The 13,751-nt window shown below is 45.5% G+C and overlaps 1 pseudogene; it reads right to left on the minus strand.

The window, feature by feature from the left end:
* Positions 1–1,469: 1,469 nt before the first annotated feature.
* LOC135044137 (U1 spliceosomal RNA) lies at positions 1,470–1,648 on the minus strand (annotated as a pseudogene).
* Positions 1,649–13,751: the final 12,103 nt, after the last annotated feature.

The raw sequence follows: 13,751 nt of genomic DNA on the forward strand, positions 1-13,751 counted from the left end.
CAGCTAGGAAGCACAATTTAGCAGTGGGTTGCAGAGAAAAAGAAAAATGCTGGCAGAAAAATCCAATTGAGTGATTAAACAGCTCTTCATTTTCTGGCTTTATTTTTATGCTAACAAATTTGTTCTCTGAAAAGTGTCCACAAAGCCAAGTCTCTGATTAACACCTTTGTAGGGATGGTTTTTAACCTATTACTAAATTAAACTTGCTTCATTGGAAAGGCAGCAAGATGCATCCTCATTTCAATGTCTACTGAAATAATACAGGTTGACACCAGGAAACATTAACGCCACTGCATCCTTGCTGCTTTCTCATGTGAAAGTCTGTTTAATGTGAAAACAAGGTGATATCTAATTAGCACACAGGTAGGGAATTAAGAAAATCTTTATTTAAGGGTGAAGATGTTTCTCACAAAATCGTTACCTCAATGCATCATTGAAATTCAAGCTGAAAAGATGATTTTAATATATCACTTGTACATTTTGTATTGCTCTTCTGGTGACAATGTAGTTTGTTTTTGTCAATTACCATTTTAATAATAGGGTAAAGAAAATTAAGTGGATTTTTGAAAGAAAACAATACTGTCAATATACTATTAAAACAAATTAAAACAGTAAAAGTTATTGTACTTTAAGTAAAAATAAAAGAGCCAAAATATCAATCCCAGTTTTGGATTACTTTAATTAACAAAAAAAATGCATATAGCAGAGGACAGTTGCAATCTGCCTACCTCTGGGTTATAGGCCCAGCATGCTTCCATTGTAGTCCTTTGCTGCACATGTAAGTGCAAGAGATCCTGAAGCACTCACTCATCATGGGAAAGTACCAATGTGTTTCTTCATTGGTTGATGGAAGGAACATCTTACAAAAACTCTCCAGATTATTGACTTTTTAAAGTTTTTCTAGGAAACGTTCTAGATGAATGCTTATTAACCTTTGTCAGTATGTACTTTTGCAAAGTGTCTCTGAGGCGCAAACAGTTAGCGTGTTCAGTTGTTAACCAAAAGGTTGGTGGTTCAATCCCACCTAGGGACGTAATTGACCTCGTTATCAGATTTTGGTGATCTTTAAGTAGACAAGTAAAAATTTCAAACCACCTCTTATGGTGTAGGGTACCTGGCCTTCTCTGATGTAATCAGAGTTAGATTTGATTAAGTGATTTTATAAAAAAAACAGCCACGAAGCACAATTTAGCAGTGGGTTGCAGAGAAAAAGAAATATGCTGGCAGAAAAATCCAATTGAGTGATTAAACAGCTCTTCATTTTCTGGCTTTATTTTTATGCTAACAAATTTGTGCTCTGAAAAGTGTCCACAAAGCCAAGTATCTGATTAACACCTTTGTAGGGATGGTTTTTCACCTATTATTAAATTAAACTTGCTTCATTGGAAAGGCAGCAAGTGATGTCATCCAAGCAGTGGGTCAAAGTTGGCTTCAAACCTCGTCTGCTTATGAAAAGAGAAAAGGGGTATGCAGGGCATGGCGGCCTTTTGCGGTGCTTGGATGACCCCTAGTTCGCATTAAATAATGCAGTCGAGTTTCCCACATTTGGGGAAATCACAGGGGTCAGCATACCCAGAATGCAATGAATGAACCGCACCCTGGGAGAACAGTCTTCATGACCATGGTATCTCCTATGCAAAATAAGTATGATTTGGGATAGGGCTGGGGAGGGCCGCTGCTCAGGCACATCTCTGTCAAGTAAAGGAGATTCAACTGAGGCAGCACAAGGGAACTCTCATCTGGGGACAACAACTGCAGGGAGAACACATATTTTCAGATGAACATGGGAGGGCAGAAGGCTGCCTAATACTGAAGCACCCCCAAACAACAAACCAAATGCAACAACTAGTGCAAGCATTCCTGGGGGAAGGCCTGCAGCAGATGGATTTGCATATGGCGATGTCATCCAAGCAGTGGGTCAAAGTTGGCTTCAACCCTCGTCTGCATATGAAAAGAGAAAAGGGGCGTGCAGGGCATGGCGGCCTTTTGCGGCACTTGGATGACCCCTAGTTTGCATTAAACACCTCCACCCTCCGTCGGTGTGGGGCTCATGTTGGCTATGCCCCAGCCCCTGAAGCATTCAAGCTGATTTCTTGCAGCAGCTGGGCACTGTAACAGCTCCAGAGCTGCTCTGTAAGGCAAGTAAAAGGGTGTGGGCCCTGCAGCACTACCTGTAGTTCGCATTGTGCGAGACCCCTAGTTCGCATTAAACACCCCCACCCTCCTTCGGTGTGGGGCTCATGTTGGCCATGCCCCAGCCCCTGAAGCATTCACGCTGATTTCTTGCAGCAGCTGGGCACTGTAACAGCTCAAGAGCTGCTCTGTAAGGCAAGTAAAAGGGTGTGGGCCCTGCAGCACTACCTGTAGTTTGCATTGTGCATTGGAAGGCACAAAGTAAGCAGACGGGAGGAGAAGTCAGGATAGTGCACAAGGGTATAGACGGGAGGGGCTCAAGAAAAAAGAAGTGGAAACAGACAGCAAACTAGGCTTCCAATGCACAATGCAAACTACAGGTAGTGCTGCAGGGCCCACACCCTTTTACTTGCCTTACAGAGCAGCTCTGGAGCTGTTTAATCACTCAATTGGATTTTTCTGCCAGCATAATTTTTCTCTTACGTCCTAGAGGATGCTGGGGACTCCGTAAGGACCATGGGGGATAGACGGGCTCCGCAGGAGACATGGGCACTTAAAGAAAGACTTTAGATCTGGGTGTGCACTGGCTCCTCCCTCTATGCCCCTCCTCCAGACCTCAGTTTACTACTGTGCCCAGAGGAGACTGGGTGCTTTTCAGGGAGCTCTCCTGAGTTTCCTGACAGAAAGTATATTTGTTAGATTTTTTTATTTTCAGGGAGCCTGCTGGCAACAGACTCCCTGCATCGAGGGGCGGAGGGGAGAGATGCACACCTACTTCTGTGAGTTGATAGGCTCTGCTTCTTAGGCTACTGTACAGCATTAGCTCCAGAGGGATCGGTACGCAGGTCTCACCCTCGCCGTCCGTCCCAGAGCCGCGCCGCCGTCCCCCTCGCAGAGCCGGAAGATAGAAGCCGGGTGAGTATGAGAAGAAAAGAAGACTTCAGAGGCGGCGGAAGACTTCATGATCTTCACTGAGGTAACGCACAGCAGTAAAGCTGTGCTCCATTGCTCCCATACACCTCACACACGGCAGTCAGTGTAAGGGTGAAGGGCTCAGGGGGGACGCCCTGGGCAGCAATATAGACCTCTCTTTGGCAAAATAAATATATATGCAGCTAGGCACTGTATATATATATATAAGAGCCCCCGCCATTTTTTTACTATATTTGAGCGGGACAGAAGCCCGTCGCTGAGGGGGTGGGGCTTCTCCCTCAGCACTCACCAGCACCATTTTCTCCACAGCACCGCTGAGGGGAAGCTCCACGGACTCTCCCCTGCTTATACCACGGTAGAAAGAGGGTCTTAAAGAAGAGGGGGGCACATAATTAGGCGCATATATATATGGAAATACAGCGCTACTGGGTAAACATAAAATTATTGTGTTTTTTTCCTGGGTCATATAGCGCTGGGGTGTGTGCTGGCATACTCTCTCTCTCTGTCTCTCCAAAGGGCCTTGTTGGGGAACTGTCCTCAGATAAGAGGATTCCCTGAGTGTATGGTGTGTCGGTACACGTGTGTCGACATGTCTGAGGTAGAAGGCTCTCCTAGAGAGGAGCAGGAGCAAATTAATGTGGTGTCTCCATCGACAACGCCGACACCTGACTGAATGGATATGTGAAATGTTTTAAGTGCTAATGTAAACTTATTACACAAGAGATTAGACAAAGCTGAAGCTAGGGAACAGTCAGGGAGTCAACCCATGCCTGTCCCTATGTCGCAGGGACCTTCGGGGTCTCAAAAGCGCCCACTATCCCAAATAGTTGACACAGATACCGACACGGATTCTGACTCCAGTGTCGACTACGATGATGCAAAGTTACAGCCAAAATTGGCTAAATGTATTCGATATATGATTATTGCAATAAAAGATGTTTTGCACATCACAGAGTCCCCTGTCCCTGACACGAGGGTACACATCTATAAGGGAAAGAAACCTGAGATAACCTTTCCCCCCTCACATGAGTTGAACGAATTATGTGAAAAAGCTTGGGAATCTCCAGACAAAAAGCTGCAGATTCCCAAAAGGATTCTTATGGCGTATCCTTTCCCGCCAATGGACAGGATACGGTGGGAATCCTCCCCTAGGGTGGATAAAGCATTGACACGCTTATCCAAAAAGGTAGCGCTGCCATCCCAGGATACGGCTACCATCAGGGACCATGCTGACCGCAAGCAGGAGGTTACCCTAAAGTCCATTTACACACATTCTGGTACCTTACTCAGACCGGCAATTGCGTCGGCCGGGGTTGTAGCGCGGTGGCAGCATGGACAGATACCTTATCAGCAGAGATTGAGACCCTAGATAAGGATGCTATGTTATTGACCATAGGGCATATAAAAGATGCTGTCCTATATATAAGAGATGCTCAAAGTGACATTAGTCTACTGGGTTCTAGAATAAACGCTATGTCAATTTCTGCTAGACGAGTCCTATGGACCCGGCAATGGACAGGTGATGCCGACTCAAAAAGGTATATGGAGGTTTTACCTTACAGGGGTGAGGAATTGTTTGGGGAAGGTCTCTCGGACCTAGTCTCCACAGCTACAGCTGGTAAATCAAATTTTTTGCCTTATATTCCCTCACAGCCTAAGAAAGCACCACATTATCAAATGCAGTCCTTTCGATCACAGAGAAACAAGAAAGTACGAGGTGTGTCCTTTCTTGCCAGAGGTAAGGGCAGAGGGAAGAAGCTGCACAACACAGCTAGTTCCCAGGAACAGAAGTCCTCCCCGGCCTCTACAAAATCCACCGCATGACGCTGGGGCTCCGCTAAAGGAGTCCGCCCAGTTGGGGGCACGTCTTCGAGTTTTCAGCCACATCTGGGTTCATTCGCAGGTGGATCCCTAGGCAATAGAAATTGTTTCTCAGGGTTACAAGCTGAAATTCGAAGAGGTGCCTCCTCGCCGGTTTTTCAAATCGGCCCTACCATCTTCTCCCCAGGAAAGGGAGATAGTGTTAAATGCAATTCACAAATTGTATCTTCAACAGGTGGTGGTCAAGGTTCCCCTGCTTCAACAAGGAAATGGAAATTATTCGACCCTGTTTGTAGTCCCAAAACCGGACGGTTTGGTCAGACCCATATTAAATTTTAAATCCCTGAACCTATACTTGAAAAGGTTCAAGTTCAAGATGGAATCGCTAAGAGCGGTCATCGCCAGCCTAGAAGGGGGGGATTTTATGATATCTCTGGACATAAAGGATGCATACCTTCATGTACTCATTTATCCACCTCATCAGGCGTACCTAAGATTTGCGGTACAGTATTGTCATTACCAATTTCAGACGTTGCCGTTTGGTCTCTCCAGAATTTTCTCCGAGAATTTTCACCAAGGTAATGACGGAAATTATGGTGCTCCTGCGAAAGCAAGGTGTCACAATTATCCCGTACTTGAACGATCTCCTCATAAAAGCAAGATCAAGAGAGCAGTTGCTGAACAGCGTATAACTTTCACTGAAGGTGTTACAGCAACACGGCTGGATTCTCAATATCCCGAAGTCGCAGTTGGTTCCTACGACTCGTCTGACTTTGCTTGGGCATTATTCTGGATACGGACCAGAAAAGGGTTTATCTTCCGATAGAAAAGGCCCAGGAACTCATGACTCTGGTCAGGAACCTATTGAAACCAAAACAGGTGTCAGTGCATCACTGCACTCGAGTCCTGGGAATGATGGTGGCATCATACGAGGCCATTCCCTTCGGCAGGTTCCATGCGAGGATCTTGCAATGGGACCTACTGGACAAGTGGTCCGGGTCACATCTACAGATTCATCAGTTGATCACCCTGTCCCCCAGGGCCAGGGTATCTCTCCTGTGGTGGCTGCAGAGTGCTCACCTTCTAGAGGGCCGCAGGTTCGGCATTCAGGACTGGATCCTGGTGACCACGAACGCGAGCCTCCGAGGTTGGGGAGCAGCCACACAGGGAAGAAATTTCCAAGGTCTTTGGTCAAGTCAGGAGACTTGTCTTCACATCAACATCCTGGAGCTAAGGGCCATATACAACGCCCTATGTCAAGCGGAGACCTTACTTCGCGACCAACCAGTTCTGATCCAGTCAGACAACGTCACCGCACTAGTTCATGTAAACCGCCAAGGCGGCACAAGGAGCAGAGTGGCGATGGCGGAAGCCACCAGAATTCTTCGCTGGGCGGAGAATCATGTAAGCTGTCAAAGTCAGAAAAATATCACGATGCACACTGCCATATTTGCACCTCATATGTGTCCCTGCTGCGCATGCGTGCGCTCTCCCGTGCGTGCGCATACTCGCTGTTGCGGGCACCCGCAGGCGCACGGTATGCGCATTTACGGTAGAGATTGTATGCGTCTAGCGGGCGACTCTTTCGTTACATATTTTCACCATATAATGCATTTTGTAAATTATGGTCCCTTTGATAGATTCTGAAAGTTTAGTTAATGTAGTATGTTCCTGGACAGAGAGATCCCTCATTGTTTGATACGAAGGGTCAGACAGGAGTAATACAGTGGTGTTTAGTATCCATCGGAAGAGTATTTAATTAGCAATATTCCGGTGTTGGTTTGAAGCGGATCAATCGCTCGTGCGAATAGTTATGGACATAAGAAGTTTATGAACATTTACTGTATTTGCACTTACTTATCCATGCGGCGGGAAACCCAGTTTCCCTCCCACCTGAGCTGTTGGAAATAGTCACAGCCCACCTGTATGAATCAACCTATGACCTTTTGTTATAATGCGAAGACGAATTCCTGTGTCCAATGAACAATGAGATTGTAGGGACCATTGAATTGTATTGTGTGTGGGGCATAAATAGACAGGCCGATCACATCCAGCACTCACTCTTCATCGGTTATCATTGCTGAAAATCGGGAGCTGGATGTCCAGAGGCGCATGCGATCGTTTCCTTTGTGCGTAAGTTTTCTCCGTAATCATATTGTCTTTTCTTGTTATTATGGGCCATATCTTTCTCTCTCTCTCTTCTCTTTCTCTCATTTTCTCTTAAACGTACTTGTATTGTATTTACTGTGTAGTTACCTGGTTAGTTAGTCTATGTTATATTGTAGTGTATGACTTGTATTGTATTAATTCTTTTGCAAGTATAACATTCATAATATATATATTAGGCGTTGGACCCTAAGCACGGTATTTGTGTATTTCTTATAGTGTTAAGTATTCTCAGAGCGTCGGTGACGCTCGAACAGCTTTTGAGTTAATAAGGTTATACAGTGTTGCATTTACACCCTATCTCTACACTAAGGTTTTACAGCAAATTACATTGTTTGTGGTTTAGACATAAAGGTTTAACATTGTGAGCGTCGGCGCCGCTCGTGATCTCCTCGTGGTCTCGAGCGTCCGCTACGCTGATAGCGTAGCATTACGGTAGTCGCTCACCTATAAGTGTGCCCGATACCAACAGCGTATTCTCGTGAGCGTCTGTATCGCTTGAGCAGCCCGCTCCCGATACAGCGTCCGTTACGCTATAGCGAACCATTACGTTAGTCAGCAGCCAATAGCGTGCCTGCCTGTGATCTCTTGGCCGTGAGCGAACGTGACGCTTGAGCGTCTCGACCACGGCTAAGCGATTGTTACGCAACGAGCGTACCCTTACGGTACTCCATACGCAAATAGCGTACAGTGTTCTTAGACCTCACAAAGGGTTTTAAATAAGATAAATATTTAGCTTTATCAATTGGCGGCTCGTCCTGTCCTTCACATATCTCTGCTAGGTAATTTCAGCAGACATTATCCATCAGCAAAGGGCGGGAGATCATATTCTTCGCCGTGCTGACGGGATAAGCGTCTGTTTCGCTTAGTAAAGGGTGCTGAAGGAATCCGGGAACCGGAGGTAAGAACAACACACTAGTGTCTTTTAAAACTGTTTATTTCTATCTTGCGTACGCACACACGCATATCTGCATTTCTTTTTCATTCGTGTATTTTCATATATCACTCTCCTGTTTGCCATTTTATAATTGATAAAACGTGCTAAGAGAGATTTGTCGCTATTTCATAGTTAAAGTGTAAAAGTAATGCGTTAAGGGATAAAGTGTAAAGCACACACGCAGCTCTACCTAAAGGTAAAAGGAGAGATTGGTGTGTTGCACGGTAGACGACTGAGGATCATCTACATTGATAAAACGTGTTAGTTGTGTTACGGTGGACATTGGTTTTGTATACACGTGTCTCTAACAAAAGGCTGAGACTTGCGTACGCAAAGGCCGACGCACGCAGCGTAAATTATGCAACGGAGCGTCTGGGTACGCCCACGTAACTCAAATCACACGATAGTGTTGATTTTTAAATAGCACAATAAGCGATAAATAGCGCAATAAGCGATAAATATCGCAACAGGCGATAAATAGCGCAACAAGCGATAAATAGCGCAACAGGCGATAAATAGCGCAAATCTATTTTAAATCCGAAATTTAAATTAACAGATCCTTCTCCAAATTTACAACACATCTGGTCTAAAGAAAAATTTCTGCGCAGAAATAGAAATAGAAACAAAAGTGTGTATGTGGTGAGTGAGTGTTTGTTTTTACAATTTTGGGGATTGAACCACAGAAATCATCGAGTTCTCGTGAAGTACATACGTGTAAGTGACATACGTGGTGGCTAGGGAGGCATCTCTGGTTAAACATAAAATTTGAGCATTAGAGTGTAGCAGACCAGGAGGTCATACTGTAACAGACCAGGAGGTCAGACCAGGAGGTCGCATAACAGACCAGGAGGTCCAAGTACAGCAGACAAGGAAGTCCGCTATAGAGACAAGGCACAACACCAAGAAGGGTTGGTGCGACACCCATATAGGCCATAAAAAGCTCAGGCTGAAGGAATTCGCAGCTGCTGAATGTCGATTCCACTGGTCGCTCCGTACATAAGATTAGTTGCTTATGTGCTGAACGATTGTACCGCACGTAATTGTGTGCATTAAGTTAGTCTGACCAGTACCATTTGTGTACAAACCCGGTCATAAAACTATTTGTACATTCTGACGTTATTTGTGTAATTTTTTATTTTCTGAAGGGAAGTTCGCTGGTCACTCAGGAATTGTCCAACAACCAATAGTTACTGGAAAGAGTAAGTGTTCTTCGGATATCTCTCGCATGTTCCAGTAAATAGAGGTTCATAGGGGCCCTGGGTCGAGTACGCCAGCGCTATATCAGTGTGTGGGCGTATTGGTCGGCGTGGGCGAGTGAGTGAGGTGCTCGGTAAACTTCACCGTCAACCTATCTTTTAATATTTTGGTTTTTTGTAAGGGTTCGCTGAAGACCCTGAGATAAAGGTCAGAGGTAGAGCAAGCAACACCTGCAAATTATGGGGGCCAGTTGTTCAGGAAGGGGGCGATCAACCTCGGTTCGGGTTGATTCAGTAAACCGACCAGTCGGGTCGGCAAGGTATGTAATGTGTGAAAAATATGGTTTACATACAGAAATTTTATGTGATGAATGGGAGAGAATGACAGTACATGACGGGGAGAAATTCCCAAGAGTAGGTAGCTTCAGCCCAGAAGTGTTAATGAATTTAAGGAGGAGGATATGTCTCATTAAATCAACAAAGAGACGAATCCAACATTATGATTATTTGCAGCTATGGCAACAGGAGGGTGAAATACAGAGAGGATTGGCTCTGGCGGCGGGATCTGGCCCTATCAGGAAACTGATAGCCACGGCCCCGCCGCCACCATACATATCAGGAGAGAAATTGGTTGCGGAGAATGACGCATCAGGGGGTAACAAACAGGCACTTAGCAACTGTATAAATGTTAAGGATAATGTTAATAAGTTAACCAATGCAAGCATTAACCCGTGCAAGTTGTACCCTGTTTTGAACTTTCCCCAGGAGTGTGATCAAGAGGACGAATCGGCAACAATATCGGCGCTCTCTCTAGCAGCCACTATATCAGAAACGACAGTAGGCACGGCCCAACCCATAAGATTAGTAACAAAGCCCCCTAGCGGAGGGACAGGTGAGGTCGTATCAACGGGTAAGTACGGCACCTTACACTATGCTGAAACCATTTCACCACAGGCTGTAGAATCTACACAGAATGATGTTAGTAGACTTAATCCTGTTAGGGTAATAGCTGTTCCAAATGGGAAAACTGACACATCAGGAGTCACTCCTATCAGGAACATTGCCATGTATATCCCATTTTCCAGAATGGAATTAAGGACCATAGTGTCTGAATTCCCTGACCCCAGAAAATACTTAGTTGCTAGCCAAAAATACATCAGAGACCTAGGAAACACTTTAGAGCCCAATAACAAAGACTGGCAGATATTGCTGAGGGCATGTTTACCCTCCAATGTCGACTCAGCTCAATTTTTAGCTGACTGTGGATTGGATCTGGATGTACCTCTTACAGATGTGTACAACAAAGATAACGTAAAAAGAATAAATTTACAGTTAAAGGAGTATTTCCCAGCTGTAGCCAAATGGAATAGAATTTTTTCCATTAAACAAAAAGAGACAGAAACAGCTGCTGATTATTTTCACCGGGCATTATTAGAAATGGCAAAGTACACTGGCATAGAGGACATTAGGACCAATGCAAACCATCAAGAAGTAGCAGTATCTGTGCTAATGGATGGTTTAAAAGAAGCATTAAAGACAAGGGTACAGACCACGCAACCATGTTGGCGAGGTCTGTCAGTGGCTACTTTGAGAGAGGCTGCTATTGATCACGACCGGAATATCACCAGACACAGGGAGTCGCAAGGTGATAAGTTAATGTCAGTAAGTATACAGGCCCTGACCACAAAACAGCCTGTGTTTATATCACCAAACCCTGTGGGTAAGTCAAATGTGGTAACATGTTATTTTTGTCATAAACAGGGACACATAGCACGAGACTGTAGAGCGAAAAATTCGCAAAGATCTTACCAACCCCCTAGACAACGACACGACACACGACATTGGGAGCAAGGTCCGCAGAGACGGAGTTATGAGCCACATGCAGGAGAAACAAAAAGATACCCCCCGAACAGAGACTGGCAAACTCCTGGCAGTTCCCATTTAACCCCTTCACAAGTAGTTGCTGCCAGCGGGATTCAGGGAGGTCACCATACCCAATAGGGGTGTAGCCATACCTGTAATCTGCAGCCAGTAAAATTGATTGCAAGCCTTGGGAGTGAACCTGAAATTGCAATCAATGTAGCTGGTAAATCATTAAACTTTCTTGTAGACACAGGGGCGGCCAAATCAGTGATAAATTCGACAGTGGGCATGAGAACCACTGGTAAGACAATTCCAGCCATAGGGGTAACGGGAGTAGTCCAGCACTACCCTGTTAGCAAACCAGCCGAGATTACAGTAGGGCCTTTACATACCAAGCATTCCTTTTTGCTGGCTGCATCGGCACCGACTAATCTCCTGGGAAGAGACTTATTGTGTAAAATGGGGTGCGTCATTTATTGTACTCCTGAAGGTGTATTCTTGGACATACCTGAGAATCACGCTCAGGAAGTGCGAGACATGTTAGACTCCCCATCAAAATTAATGTCACATACCATTATGACAAATAGGACTCCATCCAAAGTAGAAGAAATGACATCCCAGATACCAGAGTCACTTTGGACTAAAGATGGACAGGACACTGGATTAATGGCAAACGTAGCTCCAGTAGTTGTACAAGTAAAAGATGGTAGGATAGCTCCAAAAATCCCACAGTACCCTCTGAAGCCAGAGGTGGAGTTAGGAGTGTATCCCGTAATAGAGCGCTTGCTACAACAGGGTATTCTGGTAAGAACGTCCAGCACTGCCAATAGTCCCATCTTCCCTGTGAAAAAGAGTGGGGGGAGGGGTTACCGGCTAGTGCAGGATCTAAGGGGGATCAACAAAATAGTTGAGAGTCAGTTCCCCGTAGTGCCAAATCCAGCTGTCATCCTTATGCAAATCCCTCCCACTGCGAAATTTTTCACTGTTATTGACCTCTGCTCCGCTTTCTTTTCGGTACCTCTGCACCCTGACAGCCAATATTTGTTTGCATTCACATACAGAGGAGTCCAATACACATGGACTCGATTACCACAAGGTTTCATAGACAGTCCAAGTATATTTTCCCAGGCTTTGCATGATTGTTTACAGTCTTTCCAACCAGAGAGTGGATCAGTATTAATACAGTACGTGGATGATCTACTACTGTGTTCTGATTCATTGGAAGCATCCCTGAAGGATACGAAACAGCTCCTGTTTCATCTTTCAGACACAGGACACAAGGTTTCCAAAGACAAGTTGCAATTATGCCAAACTAAGGTAAAATATTTGGGACACTGTCTAACACAAGGACTGAGACACCTGACCACTGATAGAATTCAAGCAATTAGAGACATGACTCTGCCAAAAACCCAGCAACAGATCAGAACATTTTTAGGAATGTGTGGGTATTGCCGTAACTGGATCCCAGGGTTTTCCATTCTAGCGTTACCTCTGCAGGAGATGGTCTCCTCAAACAAACCTGATCGGATTTCGCATACAGACGAGTCCGAGATGGCATTTGAGAGACTTAAACAGTGCCTAACGCAGGCACCAGCATTAGGTATGCCAGACTATGGGAAACCCTTTGAGCTGTACGGAACAGAAAGTGCTGGTTGCGCGGCAGGCGTCTTAACCCAAAAGCACGGTGATGCCAGCAGGCCAGTAGCATACTACAGCGCTCAGCTAGACACGGTAGCGCGATCCCTCCCCACATGCTTGCGAAGCGTCGCTGCGATAGCATTGCTAGTAACGAAAAGCGAAGATGTAGTGCTAGGTCACAACCTCACAATTCATACACCACATGCAGTGTCAGCCTTGCTAAATTCTGCCCAAACCAGGCACGTCTCATCAGCGCGGTTTACAAGATGGGAATTGGCACTAATGGCCCCCGTAAACATCACCATAAGGAGATGCAGTGCATTAAATCCTGCAACATATCTCCCAGGTGTGCCTGGACAGGCACAAAGGGTGGAGGATGAGAGTGGTGGGGAAGGAGAATTTAACACACAGGAGGACACACATGATTGTATGGAATATTTGACCCAAAATTTTACCGCAAGGCCTGACATCAGTGACAACCCGCTGGAAAATGTAGATCTAACTTTCTACACGGACGGTAGTTGTCACAGACAGTCAGACTCGGGAGACTTGTGTACTGGATACGCAGTCGTAGATGACCAAGGCACCATAGAAGCGGAACCGCTAGGCCCACCTCACTCAGCCCAGGTTGCTGAACTGGTCGCCCTAACCAGAGCATGTGAATTGGCTAAGGGCAAATCAGCCAATATCTACACCGACTCTAGATACGCATTCGGGGTAGTCCATGATTTCGGAGCCCTATGGCGCCTCAGAAATTTCATGACGGCAGCTGGTACACCGGTAGCGCATGCAGCTCACATCAAAAGGCTTCTAACAGCGATACAGGAACCCGACAGAGTGGCTGTTATCAAGTGTAAAGCACACACATATAGCCAGGACCCAGTATCACTTGGTAACAGCCGAGCAGACGAAGCAGCTAAGTTAGCAGCTGGTACCCCCAGACAGACAGACACCACACAACTGATGGTATTTAATACCATCAACACACAGAAGTTGTGTGAAATGCAAAATTTGTGTTCCACACAGGAAAAGGCAGTCTGGAAGGCGAAGGGATATGGCCAGGA

This window comes from Pseudophryne corroboree, unplaced genomic scaffold (genome assembly GCF_028390025.1).
Source record: "Pseudophryne corroboree isolate aPseCor3 unplaced genomic scaffold, aPseCor3.hap2 scaffold_893, whole genome shotgun sequence".
NCBI classification, from domain to species: Eukaryota; Metazoa; Chordata; class Amphibia; order Anura; family Myobatrachidae; genus Pseudophryne; species Pseudophryne corroboree.